A 13,120-nucleotide genomic window follows, 5' to 3' on the forward strand; every position below is an offset into this window, starting at 1 on the left:
CCTCCCTGGGATTCATTATGCAGCCAGCAGTGAGTAATGAGCGTGCCCAGAGCTTTGAAGCTCACTTTAATCATAGCACTGAACACTATTACTAAGCAACAGGAACTTGCACATGTCTCAGGAGGATGCACGGTGACGGCGGATGGAGTGATGTTCACCTGAGGAGATAAGATACAGTCAAAGAGGCACTTGTGGTTATCCATCTGTGTGTGTCCCACTCTGCTCTTATTACAGTGTCGCTCAGTCCATGATTGTCAAACCAGTGATCATCACTCATGCAGGATAAAGATTTAGAGCTGCAGCACAAACAGTGAGATTGTGATTGACGTGTTTTGTGTTTTTGAACGCAAAAATAAAAGGTGTTACTGCAGAGTACAGCTTTGACCTAAACTATTCTCCGTTCATCATAAAACTATATGACTGTTATGGGCAAAATGGTCTTAAATTTGTCCTTATGCTTAGTCTTAAAGGGATAGTTCCCCAAAAATGATAGTCATTATCTACTCACCCTCACGCCGATTGAATATTGGATTTAGTTTTTTTTAGCTCACACAACACTGCTGGAGTTTCACAGGAAAACAGTGTCGCAGAAATGGTCATATTGTCCACACACTCACTTCACTACATTGTTAAGTACACTGGTTAATTTTATTTGCAGTCAACCACCAATTCATATTCATGTTAGGCATATTCACATAAGTCAATATTACACATTTTGTTTGACTTGTAACGTCTTTATTTGCTTTTAGCCTCACACTATTTAAATGGAGTGCACCCATTTTTACATTGTAAGGTTAAAACAAGCAATTTTCTGTTCTATTAATCATTTTTGTCCTTTTCTTTTTCCTTTTATCTTTGCATGACGTGTGGCCAAGGGCAGAGGATTCTTCAATCTCGTGGCCAGCTCCTCAGGCTGTACCATGTGCTGCCATGTTAGAGGGGAATTTGGCTTTAGTTAGTTTTTCCTTTGTTTTATTTCTAGTTAACATCCATTTTTGTTTTTCCCTCTTGTGTTATTTGGTTTGCCCAAGCCAGTGTATGTGTTCCCTCAGGTCTCAGTTTGTTCAGTTAACACCTTGATGCGTTGCTGCTATTTTGAGTGTAGTTCTATTTTGTTGACCTCTTTTATAGGCCTAGTTATTGAGTTCTTGTTTTGCATTTTTTTTAGGTTAAGAATAACCCAGTTTTTTCCAACAAACTTTGCCTCACTGCTGGGTCCCTGACACTCCCAAACAGTGGAAGTGAATGGTGTCCAGTTTTCAAATGTAAAAAACAGCCGAAAAAACACATAAAATGCCTCCATACTGCTTGATTGGTGCACCCCAAGTCTCCTAAAGCCCAGACATTCTGTTCACTTGCATGTGCACACTGTTCCACCACACACACAGTTCAGACAGTGTGCATGTGCATGTGACTCTAAGCTCAGGATCTACAGTGAAGATTTGGGCTAAAAACATGGTGTAAATAACATCTTTCAAGTCCACTAAACCTGACCTTCAGTCAGCTTGAGGGTGAGTAGATAATGACTGAATTTCATTTATGAGTGAACTATTCCTTTAAGATTGTTTTGGATGATGTGCTTAAGTTTGATTTATTAAAGATACTGAGCGTAAAAACCTTGCTCATGCAGGTTCTGAGAAGTACATTTTTTAATTGAAGCACCTTTGATCTATAAATCTCAAATTATATTAATATTGACAGCAGCTGTCTTATAATCAGTGATTATCCCTCATACAATGAATCACAGGTGAGGGTTTCATCAGGGAAAAAAAACATAATTTCAAGGAGGTTTGTATCAAACTCAAAGGAACAATTTACCCCCAAATCAAAAATACTTATTTTTCCCCTTGCCTGTAGTGTTGTTTATCCATCTGGATAGTTTTGGTGTGAGCTGCAGAGTTTTGGAGATATTGGCTGTAGAGAGGTCTGCCTTCTCTCCAATACAATGGGACTAAATGGCACTCAGCTGGTGGTGCTCAAAGCACACACACAAAAAAAACCTTTGAAAAATTCAAATCTAGTGTCTCTTTCCAGAAATCATGACCTGGTTACTGAAGATAAATCACAGACCTTGTTCATGTAGGAACTACTTTTTTTGCGACTAGAAAGCAAGTAGTTCTGGTAGATTCTACTGCAGAAAGAAAGCAACACAGCTCCAACACAGTTTAACTACTTCACAACAAGGTCTATGAAATATTTCCAGCAAACAGATCCAGATTTTTGGAAAGAGACACTGATTTTGAATTTTTAAAATGTATTTGTTTGGTGCTTGGAGCAACACACGGCTTTTACCATTTAGTTCCATTATGTTGGAGAAAAGGCAGACATGTCTACAGCTAACATCTCCAGAACTCTGCAGCTGACACCAAAACAGTACAGCTGGACAAATAACACTGCAGGCCAGAGGAAAAATATGTATTTTTTGATTTTGGAGTAAATTGTCCCTTTAAGTTTTGAAATGCAAAAAAATTATGTATTTAATTAGAATTGATTGTAATTATTATGTAAAGTCATTAAAGTGAAAATGAATAATGGTTACTATTACCATCACAAACTCATGATTGTATGTATGGATGCCAGATTACTCGTCCAACATTGATGCCAGTTGTGTGTTTTATGGTTTTGAACATAAAAATAAGAGCGAGGTATTACTGTTCTGTATGGTTTTGATCTATTAGTCTGTTTTCCATTGATCTGTTTGAATTTAAAGGCTAAAACCTTAATTTTGTCTCTGCTTCCATTCAACATATACTTTTACATTCAGTGCATTTCCTCAAACATGTCTATATTAAGAATATGGATATTGTTGCTGTTCCAAAATTCAAAGTAAGTTCATGACACTGACATGAAACTGAGGGGGTAACTGATGTTGACACAGCACGCTGCTCTGGTGAGAAGACTAACCACCATGTTTGTTTCTCCTGTCATATCACAGCCAATTGCAGCACTTTAAAGTGAGGTAAGAGTCGTCCTCTGAGGCTGTGATGTTCCACAAAAAGCAGCTGATTGTTGCTTTCACACCTGCTGTGTCGTGAAGCTGCTGTTCTAACAGGAACAGGCGACTGGGATGTCTGGGTAACCTTGAGCTCGCTCCTTCTGAGAGTCTTAAATCCTCTGTGTGGGCTCGTGTCCTCGTACTCTCCATGAGATGAAGATGCCTTGGAATACATTTTCAGTTTAGAGAGGCATCGTCTTGTTGCCCATGGTGACAGTCGCGCAATATTCAAATGATCTCGCAAGGGCAGGACTGAAAGGTCAAGAAAATGTAAGATTGTGCTGCTTGAACAATGCTCTATTAGCTCCTGAATCAATATAAGGGCTGTGATTGCTCAGCTAATGCTGGATTTTTACAAACACTTGTCTACATAATGTTGCTGCGGGAACCACAGTCACCCAGTGTCCCTAAAAAACCATTAGAACTCGCAGAACAAAGATGAATTTAGAGGAGCTTTTAGGGTTTTATGTAAACAACATCAATTCTATTGACTGGATAAACATGGATTATACTGACTGCATGAGACACTCCTGTATGAGTTCATGGTGAGACTGAGGGACTAACTGCTGTCATTAATGCCTGAGTCCCACTGGGACCACATGGGATTAAAATGGACCCACCCAGAGGAGAGGAAAAGTTAATAAATAAATTAATTAATTAAAGAAAAAAGGGAAAGATCAGGGAGGGATCCTGCATGTGTGTGTGCAGTGGCATGAGTGTATCAAGACGTGAGTCAGGTTGGGAAGATAAAGATACATTTTTTTTAATATTTTTTGAGTCTCAAAGTACGTTATCTGTTCCATCTGCTAAATTTCCCATACCTTCTCAGTCCACATATTATACAATGTGTCGGGGGGTCAGGTTTTAATGTGATGCATTTAAAATGAGCTCAATTTAAGACCAATATGTTCTCGGCTCCTGAGAAATGGCCTTTGCCTGAGACTAATTTGAGCCCAATTAAAGATCGTAATATGTTCTCTCTTTTTTTTTTGTCTCACTGCACTGATTTTAAATTTTTCTTAAATAATTAGCAGTGAGATCTAAAAGAAAGCTTGGTTTTCTTTAATAAGATTTTAATTTGACTTCAGTAAGCTCAAAATAAGAACCTTGTTTATTTCTCACAAGCAAGGAAATGCAAAGAGAAATAAATCAAACAATAAATTAATCTGGAAATATTACTACAAAATATAATATAAATAAATAGAATTTCATTTATTTGTACAGTTATTTGTTCAAATTACTGACAGCAGAGCTGCAATGATTACTTTTGTTTACTGACATAATATTAAAGTGCTAATTGTTTTTAAATACAAAAATGCCAAAATTCTCTGGTTCCAGTGATTAAAATGTGAGGATGTGTTATTTATTTCTGTATTATTTCACTATGAACTGAAGGTTTTGGACTGTTGGTTGGACAAAATAAGACATTCAAGAACATCACCTTGGACTATGGGAAACTGTGACGAACATTTGTCACTATTTTCTGATGTTTTAAACAGCACACTAAATATTTAATCAGTTAACTGAGAACCCCATAAACAGATACATCAATAATTAAAATAAGTTATCTGACTGTCTGCAGAAATTGTTCATTCATTTACTATTTATTTTTTGAATTTGGGTGGACTGTTCCTTTAACTGATGGACTAAATAACTTGCGTGTGAAAGAAATGAGAAGTACGGCAGCGCATTGCGGCAGCGCATCACTGGATAAAAAAAAATAGACACCTTATCTCATAATTACGAGATCCTGATCCTGAGGAAAACATTGACCGAATGCAACAAGACAAGATAAGGTTAATTCCACTTTTCATGGCAAGAACCCAGATATTAGCGTTATTAACGTTATTATCCATTAACAAGTTAATTTGAATTATGAGTTGACAAAGTCTGTGGACTAAAAGTCTGTGTATTACTCTTTGTAGCCTGAGGTGAAGAGGTGAAGTTGTTGAATATGGAGAGAGAAGATTTGGAGTTATAGAAAAAAAAGGCTTTACTGAACACCTGAAATTCTCCTGTATGATTACAAAGGCTTCTACAGCCTACAAGTATTGACACAATGAAGAACTTAATAATCCAGGACTGTGTAGTTTTACAGCTTAATTGTGTCTTACTGTAGCTAAATATTTCTTGCTGGTAAAAGTTGTGAAATGACAATGTTGAAAAAAAAGTGTGGAAAAGTCATGATTGCGGTTATTTGGTATATAATAGGGCTGCACAATTTAAACCAAAATATATCTAATTGCAATTATTTTGACTGATATTCAAAATGTAATATGATTTGGGTAAAATTAAATTGAAATATGTATCATTGAAGTATATATGTATACAGGGATCTGTACCAAACAGATCCTGTAAACTGTCATATATGTCAAATATGATTTTAGATCAGACCATCTCTGTCCTGGAACAGGAGAGAAGCAGAGGAGGAGTTAGTAGTATATAACAGTATACTGATACTCAGGTACACATTAACTGGCAGTTCATTTAAAGTTAGCTTATATTTTTTAATGTTTCTTCACAGATTGACTCATCGTTTATCAGAGAAATAGAAGATGCCTACCTTGCACGCTATATACCAGTTTATGGGGACAGGACTGCTCTGAGGCGATACTGTCTGGACAAAGAAAAACAAAAAGACAATAGTTCAAGGACGTCCCTTCTTGAAAAACTTCGAAAGAAACTAAGGACAGCAAGAGAAAGTCAAGATGAGGAGTCTGAACAGGATAAGGTGTCTATTTTTTTTTTTTTAATCCAGTGAATGCAATGAGCTTCCATAGAGAAGAGTGATGCACAGACCCAACATGAGTGGAGCAGCAACAACAAAGGAACTGTTACTGTATTTTGAGAGTATCTAGCTTCCATATAGTGATGTATCTCTGAGTAAAACAGGACAGGTAGGTGGGACATGAAGTTGGGAGGAATTTAAATGTTGAAAAATGGGCGTGTCTGTGTCTCGAAGTTTGGCTCTGTACTGCTAAAATGTTACCTTGCAAGGCGGTTGGATTTGTGAGATCACAAGATCATAGTCCATGGAAGTGATGATCAGGACCGCGTTCTGCCATGACAAACGAAAATATACATACAAACACCCTGCTGTGCACACATGTGCACTGCACTGCAACACATTTTTAATACGCCAGTGTTTACATCCACATTGCTGCTGATTGGATAACACCTGTGGCACACCCTGCAGACGAGAGAAAATGTATTCAAAACGTTTTCAGATTGAACATGCCCCTGGTTGGTTGAAGGAAAACGGTGGATGGACGTGATAGACCTGCCAACTGTTTTTTTTGAAAGTGCCTTCCCTTTTCCAATAGTTTCTAAGGACGACTTCATCTGGGTTGTTAGGTTAGTGAAGAGTCGAAGGTTGATTGGTGGGTGGATGTCATGATATGGGACTGGCTGGTTCCACCTTACATAAGCACACATCATGTTTTGTTCTATAGGATGGAAGCACGATTGGATTTTGATGTATTAATGAATTTAAAAAAAATGTCTTTTAGTTTTAAAAAATATATATTGTTAAATTGCTGCACAGTGTGACCAGGGATGTGATCTGACAGGGTTAAGAAGGAATTTTTCATTTCATCTCAGCTTTAGGTACATTTTATTAGCAATATTAAAAGAGTACTCATTGTTACATGCCTCTCGCCTTTTGCTGATCAGCCTGATCCTGTCTCACTCTGTCTGCCTCCGTCCTAACAGGTGAGGCTGCTCAGTAATTGGAGCACTTAAAAAGAGGGGGAGGGGACTGCAGTTCACTCTCGTTCTGCCTCCTGGCAGCAGCTGCTGCAGCAGTTGATTTGGTAGTGGTTGTCATGTGACCCCAAGTAGTTACTTTTGGGTTTTTTTCTCTGTCTTTTGCGTTCCTGGTGAGTCCACTAGTTCACTTTTTGTAGCTTTATTTCTGTTGTTTAGGTTGTAGTTTGTTTATGTTAGGGTAGAGAGGAGAACCCTGTTCCGCCAGCCCCATGTGGGCTGGACAGTGGTGACTATTCCATAAAGGGCTGAGTGGCTGCAGGTTTTTGATCCAACCAGTCTACAGCACACCAGAGTTCACTAATTAGCTGTTTGAAGACTGAAATCAAGGGCAGTACAGTCACAGTAAGAACTGTCCAAACTGTGTGGACTAGTCACATCCTTTGTTATAGTGTGTAGAAAATATAATAGCCCCTGTGGACCACTCTGACTATTGACAACTGTCAATAAAGATTGTGTAAAAGTTCTGAGGCAGGTAAAAGTTTGTTTGCTAGACAGTATGACCATTTTGCAGAGGGAACTGGAGGTAATTTAGCTACATTTAACTGTCCTTATTAGTGAGGAAAAAAAGACACTGACCTCAGGAAATCGAATTGTGGCTCACTTGAACTGTGTGAGAGCCTGACAACAGCTGACCAAAAATATCTGAAAGGTCAGACTACACCTGACGAAGCTAAAATGGGATTCAACCTTGAACCAGTGCTGAAAAATTGGGTCAGAAATGGGCTCAAATTGTACATTGTATGCCCAGCTTTAAAGTTGTGTATGATTTGGGGGGCTGGGGGGCTTAGGGGGAATTTATCGGTAGAGTACAGCAGAAATTAATATTATTCATAAGTATATTTTCATTAGTGTAAAATAACTTGAAAATAAGAATGACTGTGTTTTGGATTAATCATTGCCACTGGGTCGTGACCCACAAATTGGTTGCAGGAAATTTTATTTGAATCACATAAAAGATTATGGAGGATTTATATCTGCAGTATAAAGCATTTAATATCTTTTATTAAATTCAATATAGTGGTGGGTTCCATATAAAATGCCTTCCAAGTCTTCACTCCAGACATCATATCAGTCTGGACACACATGGATGTAAACTGTAACTTGACTGCTTGCTGCACACGAACAACTGTGAGACAGTAATTCTATTTTTGACTGTCCTTCTGTGTATTCAATAAAACCTTTTAATACTGTCAGTGCATAAAATGTAATAATAAATATAATAAACATAATAAATTCAAACAAACACTTCTCTTATTAACTAATTTCTCTGTTTGTGTGTGCATATGGATGTGTAATCACTGGACGTACATCTTAGCCAGAGCTAATCTTAAATATTACTGGACCGATCGGCCTCTTTTTTTGTGCACTCGTGGCTGTACGCTGAAGGACCTCTGTGATTCAGAATTCTTTAAAAGAAACCTTGAAAACCCCTTTATTAAATTCTTGTTTTAATGCCTTTGTGTTTTCAGGCCATCTCATTCTTGTGAACATGATATCTCAGGGACACCTTGAGGGAATTTCTTAGAACTTGACACAAATGTTTGCTTGGATTTTTCACTGTCCTTATGTGTATTAAATAAAATCTCTTAATGCTGTCAGTGCATTAAACATAATAAATGTTGGTCAATTAAAAGTGCTGTAAGAGAATATCATTACCACCAGAGGTAACAGTAGAACATCAGCACCTTAACAATGTTCCCTTCAAACAAATGATTCTCTTATTAACTCATTTTTCTTTAGTTACATGTTTTTTCACTATCCTTTTTTTTTTTGATTTGACCACATTACACAACCAGACATTCATGTCAGTCCTGTGCAATTATTATCAGCTTGTACTTTAAACCTGTTTCTAAATGACAAATTGTAATCAAATACTTGAAAACCTAATAGGATGCCAGAACACTTGGCTGTACAGCAAAATACAACACATTACATACAAGACAAACAACACAACCATGAATAAAATTTGAAGCATTTATTGAATTGAATTGAATGGGATGGATGGATAGGGGGTGGGGGGGGGGGCGGGGGAGGGGGGGCTGGGCTTGAATCATATCAAATCGAATCAAATTTATTTGAATTGAATTGAATTAAATTGAACTGAACTGCATTACATTGAATCGAATCAAATCGAATTGAAACAGTTCGATTTGGTTTGATTCAATTGGAATGTATTTGATTTGAATTGAATTTCTTTGAATGGAATTGATTTAAATTGAATTGAATTAAATTAAATTGATTTGAATTGATTTGAATTACAGTCACTTGAATTTAATTGATTTGAATGGAATTGATTTGATTTGATTTGAATTGGTTTAGTTGAATCTGATGTGTTTCACTCCTCAATTTTCTTTCTCTTTCTTCCAGCTCTCTGGCTTTCTCAGTCCCAGGAAGTGGTGTGTTCTTTTCCATAATGAGGGTGCCTTTGTTGTTGTTGGAAGCACTCTCTCTGGGGCCTCAGCCTGGGGTGAGATGGTGGGTTCCACTGGTATGGGTTCCTCCTGCTTGCTTGACTCTTCTTCTGAGAACTCAGACTCCACTGAATGTTCAGTGGCTGGTACATTCAAGCAGGGCTGCTCCTTCTGACACTGTTAATGGTTCTTCTCCTCATGATTTTGGGGAGAACAGTCAGCCTCATGCTCAGCAGAAAGATCAAGGTTGAGTAAGATCTGACTGTTGAGCTGAGCTTTCAGTTCCTCCAGCTGCTTTTCAAAGTACTTTTCCTTCTCGGAGGCGTTTTGCTTGAGGATGTTGAGTTCTTGCTCCAGCTCTTGGCAACGGCGGTCCTGCTCAGCCTTCATGTTGTCAATGACAATCTGGCCCTCTGCAATTGTAGCTTTGTGAGAAGCTCTTGCCGGAGGGCCTCGGCCTGCTGTCTGGCTGTGTTGACATCAGCCTCATATTTTTGCTGCATCTCGACATTTGAAATTGTCATCTCTTCAAAAAGAGTTTTTTTTTTTGTTTTTTTATTTTGGGGGGGGGGGATAGGATTTTTTTTGTTTTTTTGGTTGTTTTTTTGTTTTTTTGCTGTGTGTGAGGGGGTTTACATGTTTGAAAATTCACCCATTTGTGGGACAGAAAATCATAATGAGAACATCAGTCAGATAGCCAGAACATGGAACAGTTCTTTATGCCCACAGTCAAGCTTCTAGTGTGCACTACTTTACACAGAGTGTGTGAATGCTCCTTGCAGACATATTTGTTGCATAGTGAACAGGTCATGCTGGTCTCATTTTGGGTGGGACAAACTCTGCAGGTGTGGGGATGTTAGGTCACACACAGACAAACAAGTTTTACACAGCTAAAACAGCTTGGGGTCAAATTGACCCCAGAGGAACACTGATGCGTGTAATATGTGTTCAGCACATTATAAAAAATATCATCATGATAACTTTATGCTTAATCAATTGTACCCATCAAATTAGGAAAAGTAATCAAATATAAAGCAAAAAAAATAATTATTTTTTTAATGATAAACATTGAATGGGGTCAAATTGACCCCAAGGATAATAGGAGGGTTAATGTTTTACTAATGAGGCAAAAATGAAAGCCTGCTAATTTCACCTGAATACACTTATTTTGGCTAAAATGGTCTATATTGTTTTCCTGATGAGAAGCAATAAAAACAATGAGATGTCCTGTTAATTAAACATGCATTTATTTCTCAATTATAAAGTATTTAACATGCTTATGTTTTCAATAACACATCAAGATAATATAAGATGATGCAAAAAGTATTGTGATTTAGGTTGTGGAGATTTGTCTTTTTTAAAAAGTGTGTCCTCAGAAAAATCTTTTGGGAAACGCTGCATTAGAATGAGACATTAAATATCTTCAGAGGGTGCAGGTCCCCCTCCTTCAGGTCTGCCAGGTTTCTACAGTAGCCCAGACTGGACAAGCCAAACACCAGCTCTAGATAAAGAGTTTCATGACAACTGTAGGCTCTCCTACACGCTTGGAAAAGGAGAGTGAAACAAGGTTTTTGCTGTCTGCAGTCTCACTGGTAGGTGCCACTAAATCCTACACACTGGTCCTTTAATCTGCCCATGTAACCAGCATCACAGCCAGGACATCTGAAGAACTTCTGAATATTTTATGGGTGGGACATTTAACAGATGTGTAATATGAAGTCTTCTTTGGTTCCCATGACCTCAATACTGGTTTGGAATGGATCATAATAAAGAAAAAAACTTCCTGTAACACTGGGACAGATTGTTGTCTTAAAATATGGCTTCATCTACCATTTAATGCAAAAGTTGGAGAAAAGCAATCGTACAGAATCCCAAGGAAGACTTTAATGAACCCAAAGGACTGGTTTTAAACAGAGAATATGCCTCTCTTTTTGTGGAGTAACATTAATCTAATATGTTCAGCTGGTTTCATAATATTTGCAGGGTCTATTGTGGTGCAGCTGGTTTTATTTAAGTACAGATTATAATATTTAATCCACCATTGCATGCACTGTATATGTATCTGTTATTCTGGAAAGAGAAAACAGAAATATGTATGTTATCCCTGAGTGTATTTTTCTATATTCTAAAGGGATTTCTTCTGCATCAGTATTTTGTGTTGCTATGAATCATCTGGTGAGAGTAGGAGGTTCTGTTTTTGAATCTCTGCTTTTAGAATGAAATTCCTCGTTTGACATCTCTCACTTGCCAAAGCCTGAGGCCTTGGTGGAAAACAGCGAGCAAAAAAAAAAAGAGAAAAAGAATCCGGCCTCCGGTGAGGAGATGCTTGTTTCCATGGCGATGTGGAGCATGTGCTTGTGTGTATGATGACCTCACACATGCATATTCTCCTCGCCAGCCTCCTCCTCTGCCAGGATGCAGACAGTGTGTCTGCCTCCACACAGCACATGGTGCAGTCACATGTCAGCCTCTGGTTTAGAGGAGGACTGGATGTTTGAAACGTGAGGAATCCACGGGAGAAAGTCAGCAGCTCAGGTGTAGCAGCGAGGAGATTCATCGCTCAGGTTTCCTTCTGTATTTAAACCTGGTTCCCAGCGCAGGTGACTAGATTTCATTGAGCTCTTCTCCAGATCAGATTGATCAGTTCTCATCAGTTTGCAAAACATATTGTGCTACAGTGTACATATTCAGTATATTTGCTGGTAGTTTTCAGTTGTTTAATACATTTAATTTTGTATATCATTTTGTAGAAATGACCCATATTGTTTCCCTCTTTTCTGACTTTCCTGAAGTGCAAAATATTAATAAACCAGGAACGAGTTAGAACAGTGTTTCTAAAACTTTTTACTGTGTACCACCTCACAGAATATTGAGCTCTCCAAGTACCACCTTACAGTTTTGCGCCATTTTCTTATCATTTGTCTCTTCATTTTATCTCCGCTTACTATCATGTAATTACAGTACAGTTTGCAATTACCAGTAACCATGGATGATGCATGCATGGTTGCTATGCAAACTATACTGAAACAAAAAAAGAAAGAAAGATTGTATTTTCATAGTGTTCATTTAAAAAAATATTTGACATTCCTCCACGTACCACTAGAAGGAGCTTGTGTACCACCTGTGGTACAAGGACCACAGTGTGAAAGTCTAGGAGTTAGATACAGAAACCGAGAATGGTCATGCTTGCAATAATTTATTTTTTTCAAAGGAAAAAAGTCAGTTTCCGCACCTATCACCTCTGCATTAATTTCACAAAAAAAAGTGCATAACTTTTTTTTTTTACAAAGTTAGATCCCATGGTGGTCCACTGGAAGGGGCGTGACTTCACTTCTCTATTTGAAGTTAAGTTGTGAGATCACAGCAGCATGGCATCAACAACGGAGACGCAAAACTATCAGCGTCATTTTTGTTCTGACATATTATTATAAGAGTACAAAGAAAAACTCTATTCAACCAAAATACAATATATTAACACTGAAAAATGAACTTCCATGTCTTTGTCAGTTCTGATTACGTCAGCAAACAGCAACATTTCCACTTCAGAGGTTGTGAATACTGAATATGGACTTTTTTTGAACACAGTAAACACAACCCCATTTGAAGTCAGCCTTGTAACTGCTAATGAAAGCTAACTTTAGATAGATGCTGCTGTGTAACATAACTGAGGCAGTTCACCTGCATTAGCTGATTGTTTGCCCACTTGGAGTCAACTGAACAAGCTGCAAACACAATACTGATGTATTATCTCCATGATGAGTTGATATGGCTTGCGTGTTAGCAAACACAGTGCAACATCAACATTTATTTGCAGTCCTGTCCTCCATTTGTCGTCCATGTGGTGCTAAATGCTCCACCATGTTCACCAGCTGGACGCTAACTTTGTCTGTCTGCATTTAATGAACCCACTGAACCCACTGTGAACTGTCTGTCCTGCACCAGACAG

Source organism: Lutjanus erythropterus, chromosome 15, assembly GCF_056507025.1.
Source record: "Lutjanus erythropterus isolate fLutEry1 chromosome 15, fLutEry1.hap2, whole genome shotgun sequence".
NCBI lineage: Eukaryota > Metazoa > Chordata > Actinopteri > Lutjaniformes > Lutjanidae > Lutjanus > Lutjanus erythropterus.